The following is a 13,071-nucleotide window of genomic DNA, read 5'->3' as shown; positions in this document are numbered from 1 at the left end:
TTTCATAAAGTTTCTAAAGTTGCTCAGTAAACGCTGATAGTGCAGCATATACAGACAGGGTACACTTTCAGTTTGCAGCTCTTGCAGGACATTTTGTTCTCGAAACAGGTCTCCTTGTGAGTAAAAATAAATTAACTGATGAACATTAGCTTAAGGAAACCCAAACTTATGAGTACTCTATATATCCCACTAGTCAGGGCTTTTGAAAGAGCTCTTACATTAAACTTTTAAAAAACTAGTATGGGCCTAATATTGATACATATTGCTATCATCTGAAGCAGTCTCCATTTATTCAAAGGCTTCAAACAACATTTCTCAGGGTTTGTTCTCTAGGGTCGGGAAAAGTCAATGGGCTTTGAGATCTCAGTTGACTTTGCAGATGAATGTGCTATTCACAAAAGCAGATGAGTTTACATGCCTACTTCACACCTTGAGTTTTCTTTCTACATAAACTGGTGGAATTCCAGAGGGCCATTTGCCTACAGCACCTCTACTAGACATCATAGACATATATTTTATAGGATAAAACAATGTACTTGTCTCATTTCACAATCACTTCCAGCCCACTTTGATAAATGTCCTTAGGAGACAACTATGGAAACTTTCACTAGGTTCTCACGACTTCTTTTTTTGTTTTCTTTCAATAATTCTATTACATAATGTGAGTGGGATCAGAAAACCTTGATATTGAAATATCTCCTTTCACCACTTTGGATTCAGGAAACTAAACTGCTGGCATAATTTTATCAGCATCTTGGTATTTCCTTGGATGGGCAGGGCATATTAATTGATGTTTACTTTTTTTGGTTGAGCCTGAAGGATCTCTCTCTGACTTTGCATAATAGTTTAAGAGATCCATAGTGCTCTCACTTTGTAGAATCAAGTCAGAGTCACAATGGCACGTGCATCTATCCCATTTATTTATTTGGCATCATAAAAAAATGTCATGAACTTTTAAATAAGGCACTTTACTGGTAAATTGCAAACAAATTATCTTGAATACTTCATATAGCATCTTTTGTGATCTGTTAGTCCCTTTTTATTTTGAATATTTCCTTCAGATATACTTGGAGAGCTCAACATGTTTGATATCTATAATGACCTGTATCTCTGTAACATTTTTATGCTCAATTGTGCTAGTCAAAGCTTCTCTTGATGACCTTTAGTCTATTTGAGCCTGAGGAGAGAGCAACCACAACTTGTCTGCTATTACAGAACCATCCATCTATTGCGATTCAGTGGGTTTGGTTGATGTGGAAACTGAATTTTCATATTATGTGAGGCCAGTGTAAAAGTGAGTATTCAAGGTATAACCACACAGTTTGTCCCTATTTTAGTTGCTGTCTTGTATTCATAAAAAAAAAATCTTACCACTCAACCCTTTCCCCCTTTCCACGCCTTCTTTGCCTCTTTTCCCATGCTTTTCATGTTGCATTACACACATAGAAAAAGTCAGAAGCAAATGCAAAAAGAAGTAAATGAAGTCCGGTGAACCCTTCCTTTCAACCTCCAAAGTGGTGAATTTATCACTAGCTAAGAGCAAGCAGTATGAGGCAGGAAAGTTGGGATGCCGAAGAGCAAAACAAGTCTGCAGCAGATCCACACCATCAGCCATCAAGTACTGAGCAAAGCTGGTTATCAAAATCTGGTGATCTGCTGGTGAAAAGTCTCTAGCACCTCATTATCTTGGGCATGGCACGACACCCCAGCAAAGCCTCAGAGGTTTACTCAGGAAGTGGATCTGAGCATGGCCAATTGCTGTAGGTGCAGAAAAATAGGTACTTAGCTGATCTACTATCATCCAAACCTCCTGCAAAGCTGGTATGACAGGTAAATACCCTAATAAGAAAGTCAGAAGTGGGAGAGGATCTACCAGTGGCGGTTTCCCCTTTAGGGTGGAGGAGCACCGACCTGCCTGCTGTGAGTTCAGCAATCAACCATACCAACAACGCATAAATGAATAAAACTGCCATTACCATTTTAAGGATGTGCGCATTTGCAAGCATGAGGGCAGGGCGATTCCTGCTTGGTTGACTGATTGGCAAGAACAGGGCTCATACCTGAAAGTGCAAAGTGTGCATGTCGGATTGACTGGCTGTCTTGCAACAGCCAGCCTGACGTGTGCACTTCTGCCCACACCAATCCAGCAGCTGTGTTAGCTGGGCGATTGCAGACAAAGGCCCCCAGTCGCAAAAGGAGTGCTGGGTTAGCCTGCTCCATTCAATCCTGAAGCTTCTCTCATCCTGGAAACCGCATCAGAGAAGCTGCAGGATTAGTTAGATTCCTGTTGTCATCAGCAGTAGACAGCAACCTCGGAGGTAGAACATGGAACGAAGGAGAAAATCGAGCGTGACCAGTTTACTGCAGGCTGAAATTCAGGGAGCGCAGCTTGCATGGCACAAATTAAGATTGAAAAGTTAAGTGAAGTTACTCTGTTGTCTGTGTCAATGTGTATGCACACTGTATTGCTTGGTCTGCGTTAGTGCATGTGTGTGCCGTGTTGACTGTGTGAGCGTGTCTGTTATCCCTGCCAGCGTGTGTCTGCTGTGTCTGCCTGCATCGGTGACAGTGTTGGTTTTTTGTTGTCATTATTTCTTTAAGGAATTGGGACCATTCCCAGCAGCAGCAGAATATTTATTTTATATAGTTTGGCCCCGGGCCCTCACTCTGATGATGCTTGCTGGTGGCACCTCTCATAAGAGGCATGGCGGAGTGGCAAATGGGCAGAGATTGGACACTTTCCCCTCGCGTCAACAGCACACTGGTAACTTTACCAACATGACGATCTGCACCATCATCCTGCCACAGTTCCGCCACCTTCTACTTCGAAGATGGCTCTGCCATGGTCAATATGTGCCAGCCACTTAGATTTCGTATCTGAGAAGGGCGATTTAGGTACAGTAAAAAAGTAAAACTTGCTGTTTAGCTCTTATGGACATAATTGCAGAAGCCACTTGCACATGGCTCCCTTTGTAAGTGAGCATGTGAGGCAGAGATTTGTGGGTCTAAAATGGCAACTGTGTGAGTGCTTGAAGCATCTCCATATGGCACCTTTAATGATTTGAATGCACTTGTCAGTGTGAAGTGTGAACCATTGTGATTACTTAATCAGGAGGTGTGAAGATGGCCCTCACGCCCCTCATTATCGATGTACTTCAGTATTCAAATGTGTTCTCCAGAGGAACAGGACCCTGAAGTCTTCCAAAAACTGACTTTGTCTCGTTGATGAAAGGCAGGTGCACACAATGACCGACAGTGGAGACTAGGTCTGCACTCGCACTCCTGCTGCACATCACATTATACATTTATGAAGCACTATGTACTTTTTACGGCCCACCACTTTGAAAAGTCACCACTGCCACTAGGATCTACCCAATGCTTCATCTCTGGTACTTCTTCTTGTGGCCTTCTGGGAGCTCATTTAGCCAATATGTCTATAAAGCTGTACCAAGGTACGTCGTTTCTTTCATTGTGTACCACGTTAAAGTATTAGGCCCATATTTATACTTTTTGACGCACTGCTGCGCCAACGCAGTTGTGCGTAAAATGTTTTACCGCTGGCTAACGCCATTCCAACGCACCATGCGGGCGCCTTATTAATGGAATGACGTTAGCCGGCGCTGCGGACTGGTGTGCGTAAAAAAAATGACTCACACCAGGCAGCGCCGGCGTATGGGAAAATGTGGGTTGTGCGTAAAAAAATGGTCTGAGGCAAACTTCAGGCCTCAAACCGGATTTGCACCATTTTTTTTTACGCCCAACCTCCATTGACATGACTCCTGTCTTAGCAAAGACAGAAGTCATGCCCCCTTGCCCAATGGCCATGCCCAGGGGACTTATGTCCCCTGGGCATGGTCTTTGGGCATAGTGGCATGTAGGGGGGCCCAAATCAGGCCCCCTTATGCCACAAAAAAAATCGGGAAAAAATACTTACCCAAACTTACCTTTACTTCCCTGGGATGGGTCCCTCCATTCTTGGGTGTCCTCCTGGGGTGGGCAAGGGTGTCAGGGGGTGTCCCTGAGGGCAGGGGAGGGCACCTCTGGGCTCCTTCCGATCCCACAGGTCCCTTAACGCCTGCCCTGACCCAGGCGTTAAAAAACGGCACACATCAGGCTGTGCGCCGATTTTTAAGGCCCACCCCCTCCTGTGCGTCAAAATGACGCCAGATTATAAATAAGGGACACAGGCCTTAAAGTCATTTTTTGTAAGGGAACGCCTACCTTGCATATAATTAACACAAGGCTGGTTCCCCCTTCCAAAAAATGACACACATGATGGAATAAATATGGGGCAGGGTTTGCGCCGATTGTGACGCACATTCGGCACAAACAGAGTATAAATATGCCCCTTAGTGTCACAGATAAAAGGTAGCACCACATCACTGAAGCTACATGATAATCATCTTCCTCCTTTTCTTATCAAACATTTATCTTTTTTATTTAAACTGGTAGTGGGTATTCAAATAATAGATTTGCTAATGTATTCATGTGCTGTTGGGTTTTTAAGTACTGCACCAAAATGCTGTAACATAAAGAGCTTATCCTCATTTCAATGATTATCCTCATTTAATCAGTGTACCTCTGTCGGCTGTGCTATGAACTAATGCACACCTGGTCCGTTTTTGACATCCTCATCACTTACTCTTAAGGGCACAATATAATCAGTTTTTAAGTGTTTACCACAGTATTGAGGTACACAATATAGTCCGATCAAAATATCGAAAAAAACATTAAAACTCAATAATAAGATAGAACAACTTTAGCTTTAAGTATTCCGTTACAGCTTGGATGAGTTTTTGAAGAGTTTTGTTTGAATCTCTACAAAGTTGCGTTCCGATCTCTGCAATGCAGTATACATTTATTACACCGGAGAACACCATTTTCTGCTGCTTCAAAGCAGCTGTGGCTAAAGTTATATTTCCATGATTAAATGAATTGCAGAATGCATTGGAGTGCACAGTGACACGTTTTTTTCCACGCCTTCTCCCACTCCTCCTTATGTGTGTAGAATATGGAGAATGTGTTATTATGATGTATTCGATAACAGTGACACCTTCATGAAACGAAATTACGAGCTTTCAAATTACGTTAGTTGAAGCCCAAGTCTTTTCAGGTAAACTTGGAGAATGGACGAAGTCTTGTTCTCAATTTTCTCGAAAACATAACAATCGGTTATATTTTTTTCCAGGGCTTTCGGCAATTGAGTTGCGACTTACTGAAATATTACACGTCATCTCAAGGTCAGTGACAGAAGGAGGTGCTTCTTCACAGTAGTCTGTATTCCTGTAACTATGAGGTACTTTATTGGTGCATTGCAGATAAAAAGGTATAAAAACTATGACCTGTAGTTAAAAAAGAATTTCAGCACAAGCACTGAGGGCCAGATTTAAAGAAAAGTGGCGCAGCCATGTGCTGCTCCAAAATTGGCAGCTCTGCACTGCGTCCCTTTAGAAACGCAGGGATGTGCCGTATTGAAAGGAATACGGTGCACCCCTGCGTTTCCCCCTGCTCTGGTGCTAAATTTAGCTGCCAGCCCCAACGCAGGCATCCTTGCACCATCGTGCAAGGATGTCTATGTTGTGGGGTGTGATTGTTTATGTGCAGGAAGGTGTCCCTTCCTGCACAGAAACAATCACTAATGGTGCTTTGGCACTTCTGGTGGCCTGCAGAATGCAGCAGACACAGAAGTGCCAAAGCGTCATTATCAATGATTGTTTATGTTCATGAAGGGACACCTTCCCGCACATAAATAATCATTTCTGGCATTTTGCTATTTGTATGCGTGCGGCAGAATGCAGCATACATAGAAAAAGGGAAAAACAAGGAGGAATAAAAGTATTCCTCCACGTTGCGCCCTGCTAACGCCACCCCTGGGGGGTGGAGTTATATTTTGGCGCTGCCTCAGGTTAACAAGATTTCATAAATCTGATGCAGCGTAAAAATGCAATGGATGTTGCTGTGGCACACCCAGAGCAACACCGATTGCATGCCCCTTCCACACACAGTGCTGTGTGGGAAGGGGCCGTATTTACAAGGTGGCGTTAGGCCACAAAAAGTGGCTTAATGCCACCTTGTAAATACGTTGCTGTGCTTAGCGCCACAGGAGTGTCACTAAAAGTTGCCTATAAATAAGGCCCTAAATGCTTTTTGTCCATTTTTGGATCATACATTGACACAAAATAGTTGTAGTAAGTCAAGTTTGAGCTGTTTGCCACAAAAATCAAGTAATATAAGAATCTAAGGCCCATATTTATACTCCCTTTGCGCCATATTAGCATAATTCCTTTTACACTAATTCGGCACAAAGCTAACACCATATTTATACTGTGACGCTAGACCGTCTAACGTCAAAACGTCCCTGTGTGGGTCATTTTCTGGATTCGTGAAACCGCCTTGCGTCAATGAGATGCAAGGTAGGCGTTCGTTCCCGTCTAAAAATTTACTTAAACACCCGTGCACCATATTTATCCAACTGCGCACAAATGGATCATGGCTAGGAGGCAGAGCCAGATAATTGCGCAAATCCCGATTTGAGCCGAAATGTAACGCCTGGGTCAGGGCAGGCGTTAAAATGGGGCAAACACACCACTACTCAAGGAAACCTAACACAAGCAACATCGGAGCTCAAAAAGGAAGACATGGAGGTGCTATTCATCCAGCATGCACAAAGACGCAGAGCACAGGAGCAACAGCAGCAGCTACCACCACACCAACAGGGACCCCAAAGGCAACACAGAAGGCAGGAGAGGATATTCAGGACCAAGACAACCCTTCAGGGCCTCAGGGAACATGACATCACCCAGAGGTAAAGACCAAACTGGCAAGCCATACAGCAGCTGCTGCACCACATTGAGCCACAGTTGGCACCCAGCTTGCAGATACCCCACGTCATTCCACCAGAGACCAAGCTGCTAGTTGTCCTGCACATGTTAGCAAGTGGCTCCTTTCAAACCACTGGTGCCCTGGTTGTCGGGATCTCACAGCCCTCATTTTCTGCCTTCCTTCCCAAGGTACTTGATGCCATCATCGCCCTCACACCCCGCCACATCAGCTTCACCAACACACAGCAGAAGCAGCAGGAGACCAAACAGGGGTTTTATCAAATCAATGGCTTCCCGCACGTGCTTGGTGCCATTGACTGCACACATGTACGGATTGTGCCACCTGCTGCAATGGAGCACCTATACCGCAACAGGAAGCACACTGGTAGTCATGTTTGATATCCTGACCCAATGGGATACACACCTATGGACAAATGACAGATGCAAATAACAAGAGATGCCTCTCCAGAGCCACACAGGACCAAATTAAAACCACACAGTGACAATGACATTGCCGTCACTGGCAGTAAAACTTGGAAGATGAATCATTCAATATCACATCAATAACACTCAATCACACACCCTTCCAACTAATACGTCCTGTGTAAGGGGTGTGCAGTGTGTTTTGCTGCAGGTCAAACACCACTACACACATAACATGATGATGCTGACTCTAATGAAGGTGACATGGAATCATTGAGACAGTACTAACATCTCACATCACTCCTGGGGTGACATTGTCCGCTAGCAATACGGAGGTGGACTTTGCTATGAAAACATGTGGATGTGACACTAATACAAAGTGCACACTGCTACACATACGGATTGAGGCAATTCCCCATATACCTAACAGATGTACAGGCACATGGATCTTCTGACACTAAAACCTTCACCCCACAACCAAGTTAGCCAGCTTACCTGGAGCAAGTTCAGTAGTGTAGGTACATGTTTGCACATGAGCCAACTCGATGAGGGCACATAAATAGGTTTGCATAGAACTTGTCACACATGGGATAATTGTGTATTGTCAATTGTGAACACTTCAGTGCTGCCAACTTATGGAGATGTGTTGTGCATTTTTACCTAGCCAAATCAAATCAAATCAAATCAAATCATTAACATTTATAAAGCGCGCTACTCACCCGTGCGGGTCTCAAGGCGCTAGGGGGGAAAGGGGGGGTTATCGCTGCTCGAACAGCCAAGTCTTTAGGAGTCTCCGGAAAGCGGAGTGGTCCTGGGTGGTCCTGAGGCTGGTGGGGAGGGAGTTCCAGGTCTTGGCCGCCAGGAAGGAGAAAGATCTCCCACCCGCCGTGGAGCGGAGGGTGCGAGGGACGGCAGCAAGTGCGAGGCCAGCGGAGCGGAGGGGGCGGGTGGGGACGTAGAAGCTGAGGCGTCTGTTGAGGTATTCCGGTCCCTTGTTGTGGAGGGCTTTGTGTGCGTGGGTGAGAAGACGGAAGGTGATCCTTTTGCTGACTGGGAGCCAATGCAGGTGTCTCAGGTGTGCGGAGTTGTGGCTGTTGCGTGGTACGTCGAGGATGAGGCGGGCCGAGGCGTTTTGGATGCGTTGCAGGCGGTTTTGGAGTTTGGCGGTGGTCCCGGCGTAGAGGGTGTTGCCGTAGTCCAGGCGACTCGTGACAAGGGCGTGGGTCACGGTTTTTCTGGTGTCGGCGGGGATCCAGCGGAAGATCTTGCGGACCATGCGGAGAGTGAGGAAGCAGGCGGAGGACACGGCGTTGACTTGCTTGGTCATGGTGAGAAGAGGGTCCAAGATGAAGCCGAGGTTGCGGGCGTGGTCTGCGGGGGTCGGTGCGGTGCCGAGGGCCGTGGGCCACCAGGAGTCGTCCCAGGCTGACGGGGTGTTGCAGAGGATGAGGACTTCCGTTTTTTCAGAGTTCAGCTTTAGGCGGCTGAGCCTCATCCAATCTGCGACGTCCTTCATACCCTCTTGTAGGTTGGTCTTGGCGCTGGCGGGGTCCTTGGTGAGGGAGAGTACAAGTTGGGTGTCGTCGGCGTAGGAGGTGATGATGATGTCGTGCTTGCGTACGATGTCGGCGAGGGGGCTCATGTAGACATTGAAGAGTGTCGGGCTGAGCGATGAGCCTTGAGGTACGCCGCAGATGATCTTGGTGGGTTCTGAGCGAAACGGAGGGAGGTAAACTCTTTGGGAGCGGTTAGCGAGGAAGGAGGCGATCCAGTCCAGGGCCTGGCCTTGGATCCCGGTGGAGCGTAGGCGGGTGATTAGGGTGCGGTGACAGACGGTGTCAAAGGCAGCCGAGAGGTCGAGGAGAATGAGGGCGACTGTTTCACCGTTGTCCATCAGGGTTCTGATGTCGTCTGTGACTGAGATGAGGGCGGTTTCCGTGCTGTGGTTGGTTCGGAATCCGGTTTGTGAAGGGTCGAGCAGGTTGTTGTCTTCCAGGAAGGTGGTCAGCTGTTTGTTGACGGTCTTTTCTATTACCTTGGCTGGGAAAGGTAGAAGAGAGATGGGGCGGAAGTTTTTCAGGTCGCTTGGGTCAGCCGTAGGTTTCTTTAGTAGGGTGTTGACTTCAGCGTGCTTCCAGCATTCGGGGAAGGTAGCAGAAGAAAAAGAAGAGTTGATGACGGTCTGGAGGTGCGGGGCGATGATGTCGTCGGCTTTGTTAAAGATGAAGTGCGGGCAGGGGTCCGAAGGGGCGCCGGAGTGGATAGAGTTCATGATGGATTTGGTTTCTTCCGTGTTGATGTGGGTCCAGTTGTTGAGGGTGATGTCCGGGGAAGCGGGTTCAGTGGTGTATGGTTGGGTCTGGTGTCCGAAGCTGTCGTGGAGGTCGCTGATCTTGCGATGGAAGAAAGTGGCGAGGGATTCGCACAAATCCTGTGAGGGCGTGACGGCGTTGGCGCTGGCGCTGGGGTTGGAGAACTCTTTGACGATGCTGAAGAGTTCTCTGCTGTTGTGGCTGTTTTTGTCTAGTCTGTCGGTGAAAAAGTTCCTTTTGGCAGTGCGGATCAGGTGGTGGTGTTCGCGTGTAGCGTTCTTGAGGGCGGTCATGTTGTCAGCGGTGTGGTCCTTGCGCCAGGCCTTCTCAAGGGCACGACAAGTTTTCTTTGATTCTTTGAGGGTGTGAGAGAACCAGAGAGGTTTTTTGGTGTTGGTCTGTCGATGCGTGCGTTTGAGGGGAGCAAGGTTGTCAGCGCAGTTGGAGATCCAGTTTGTGAGGTTGAGAGCTGCGTCGTTGGGGTCGGTGGTGAGGGTGGGTTGGTTGGCGGCGAGAGCGGAGAAGAGTTGCTCTTCAGGGATCTTGTTCCACTGTCGACGAGGGATGGGTTGAGTGCGGAGGTGGGAGGTCTCGCGTCGGAATGTGAAGTGGACGCAGCTGTGGTCGGTCCAGTGTAGGGCAGAGGTGTGGCTGAAGAAGACGTGTTTGCTGGCGGAGAAGATAGGGTCGAGCGTGTGTCCGGCGATGTGGGTGGCGGTGTTCACCAGTTGTTTGAGGCCGAGGTTGGCGAGGTTGTCGAGCAGGGTGGTGGTGTTGGGGTCGTTGTTTTGTTCCAGATGGAAGTTGAGGTCGCCTAGGAGGATGTAGTCCGGTGAGGCGAGGGCGTGCGGGGAGATGAAGTCGGCGATGGCGTCGCTGAAAGAGGCGCGAGGTCCGGGAGGACGGTAGACGAGGGATCCTCTGAGGGTGGTCCTTGGGTCGGTGCGAATCTGAAAATGCAGGTGTTCAGCGGCGAGGGGGGGGTCTTCGGTGGAGGTGGTGACGCTGATGGAGTCTTTGAAGATGATGGCGACACCTCCTCCTACTTGGTTGGTGCGGTCTTTTCTGGAGATCTTGTAGCCTTCGGGGATGGCGGGTAGCGATGTCTGGAGCAGAGGAGGCGTTCATCCATGTCTCCGTGATGAAGGCGACGTCCGGGGCTGTGGAGTCCAGGAGGTCCCAAAGTTCAACGGCGTGCTTGTGGACGGACGAGCGTTGACCAGGATGCACTTGAGGTGGTTGATGGCGCGTGGGCTTGTGGTCGTGGTAGTTGCGTGGTGGAAGATGCGTTTGCAGGAGTTGCAGGCGAAGGGTCCATGGGTGCGTTTGGGGTGAGCTAGGAAGCAGGTTTTGGAGCGCCCTGGGTTGAGGGCGTGGAGGGTGGTGGGGTCGTAGCGGATCAGCGGGGCTTGGGGGAGCTGGGGACCAGGGGTCGTGGCGCTGGGCGCGGGCCAGGCGCGGACGGGCGCAGACGGGCGCAGACGGGCTTGCCTCTGGCGCGCCTCCGGCGCGCCAGCGGCGTGGCGGCTGCGCAGTCGCGCAGCGGCCGCCATAAGAGGTAGGAGGGGGGGGAGGGGTCAGCTGGGGGCGAATGGGAGCTGGGGGGCGGGGGCGTGCAGGAGGTCGCGGCGGGAAAGCGCGAGGGAGGGGGGGGACAGGTAGAGTGAGAGGAGCTGGGGGAGGGGGTTTAGGGTGGAGGAGGGTGAGTGTTAGGAGGTTTGGAGATTAGGGAGAGAGATAGGAGTAGGGTTGTGAAGATATGGAACGCCTCCTCTGCTCCAGACATCGCTACCGCCATCCCCGAAGGCTACAAGATCTCCAGAAAAGACCGCACCAACCAAGTAGGAGGAGGTGTCGCCATCATCTTCAAAGACTCCATCAGCGTCACCACCTCCACCGAAGACCCCCCCCTCGCCGCTGAACACCTGCATTTTCAGATTCGCACCGACCCAAGGACCACCCTCAGAGGATCCCTCGTCTACCGTCCTCCCGGACCTCGCGCCTCTTTCAGCGACGCCATCGCCGACTTCATCTCCCCGCACGCCCTCGCCTCACCGGACTACATCCTCCTAGGCGACCTCAACTTCCATCTGGAACAAATCAAAGGTCCTCACTGTTGCATTTCACCTGCAATTATATATGTCAAATTGGATGGGATGTTCAGCCCATATAGTGCAACCGTGTTACCACCACAGTGGAATCGATTGTGTGTGTGGAAGTATCATGTCACCTCCAGTGAAGGCACATGGACACTTCTTTCACATTACATAATTAATGGGAGATACACACTGAACAGGAACTATCGAAAAATACCACTGATATCAGGTCAATCAGCCAAACACCAGTTCTGATAGTCAAACAACCTAATGCAGAAAGAACATCACAGAAGCCTAGTATCCCACACAATACCACAAACACTGATGAGTCACAGACGACACAAGATAACAATTGCCATGCAAAGTGACAATCACAGTGCAACCAACAACAAAATACTTACCCTCATTTTCTCTTTCAGCTGATCAGAGTTATGGGATCCAGCCATGGATCATGACCCCATTTGTCAACCCAAGCACAGCAGCAGAGCGTGCCTATAATGAGGCACATCGTAGGACATGTACCATAATTGAGAGGACTTTTGGCATCCTGCAGTCCAGATTCAGGTGCCTGGACATCACCGGGGGCAGCCTCCTATATTCATCTGAAATGGTCTGCAAGATCATTTTGACCTGTGCCCTCCTGCACAACATTTGTGTAAGGAGGAACATTCCCCTCTATGAACTAGACCCACAAATGCCTGAAGAGGAGGAAGAGAAGGATGCTGTCCGTTAAAATGAGGGGGATCATCCAAACACAGCTGCAGGCTTGCATCGCAGACAAAACATCGTACTAAACTTCTTCTAACTATAGTCACCATCACCACTTTGTTATCATATGTCATTAAACACCTAATTTCATCACTCAATCATGCTCTGGGTACTTTTTTATGTATCACATGATCCCTAGGACTCATAATCAGAGTTTAGCTTCATGGAGCATTGCAGAAATACAGATTAGGATACTGAAAAAGCCACAGCACATTTGATGGGTATGAATGTACAACAAACATCACACACAGTGTAAATTACATATATATTGTCTATTTCACAGTTAAAGGGCAATATCAGAGGACCACAGCTATGAGACACATCCATGTTGCCAACATGGTCCATTGCAGCAAATGACATGCAACTAAGACAATATCAATCATAAGGTGAAAAAGTGTTTCATACTTCAGGCAGTGAATGTGCTATTGCATTGGTAACAGGAATGTATGACCAGACCCTTGACAGCAGTAAGTGTGACATCAGCTATCTCTGCAAGGAGCATGTGTGACAAGAAGTCCATCTAAGCTGAAAATGGATAGCACGAGTGCCCCAGGTATGACAAGCATTGCTCAGAAGACATGTCCTGCACAGTCCATCCCAGGTAATAAGTCCTGCCACTGCCATGTTTAAAGTCTCTCCCCACCCTTCTCG

General features: G+C 48.4%; 1 protein-coding gene across 3 annotated transcripts in view; it reads left to right on the top strand.

Moving 5' to 3' along the window:
- GRID1 (glutamate ionotropic receptor delta type subunit 1) overlaps positions 1-13,071 on the top strand; it is a 2,731,706-nt gene that overhangs the window by 1,972,137 nt on the left and 746,498 nt on the right. The window lies entirely within an intron of this gene.

Source organism: Pleurodeles waltl, chromosome 6, assembly GCF_031143425.1.
Source record: "Pleurodeles waltl isolate 20211129_DDA chromosome 6, aPleWal1.hap1.20221129, whole genome shotgun sequence".
In the NCBI taxonomy this organism is placed as follows: Eukaryota; Metazoa; Chordata; class Amphibia; order Caudata; family Salamandridae; genus Pleurodeles; species Pleurodeles waltl.
The sequence above is the reverse complement of the archived record's forward strand: the minus strand, read 5'-3'. Positions and strand labels throughout refer to the sequence as shown.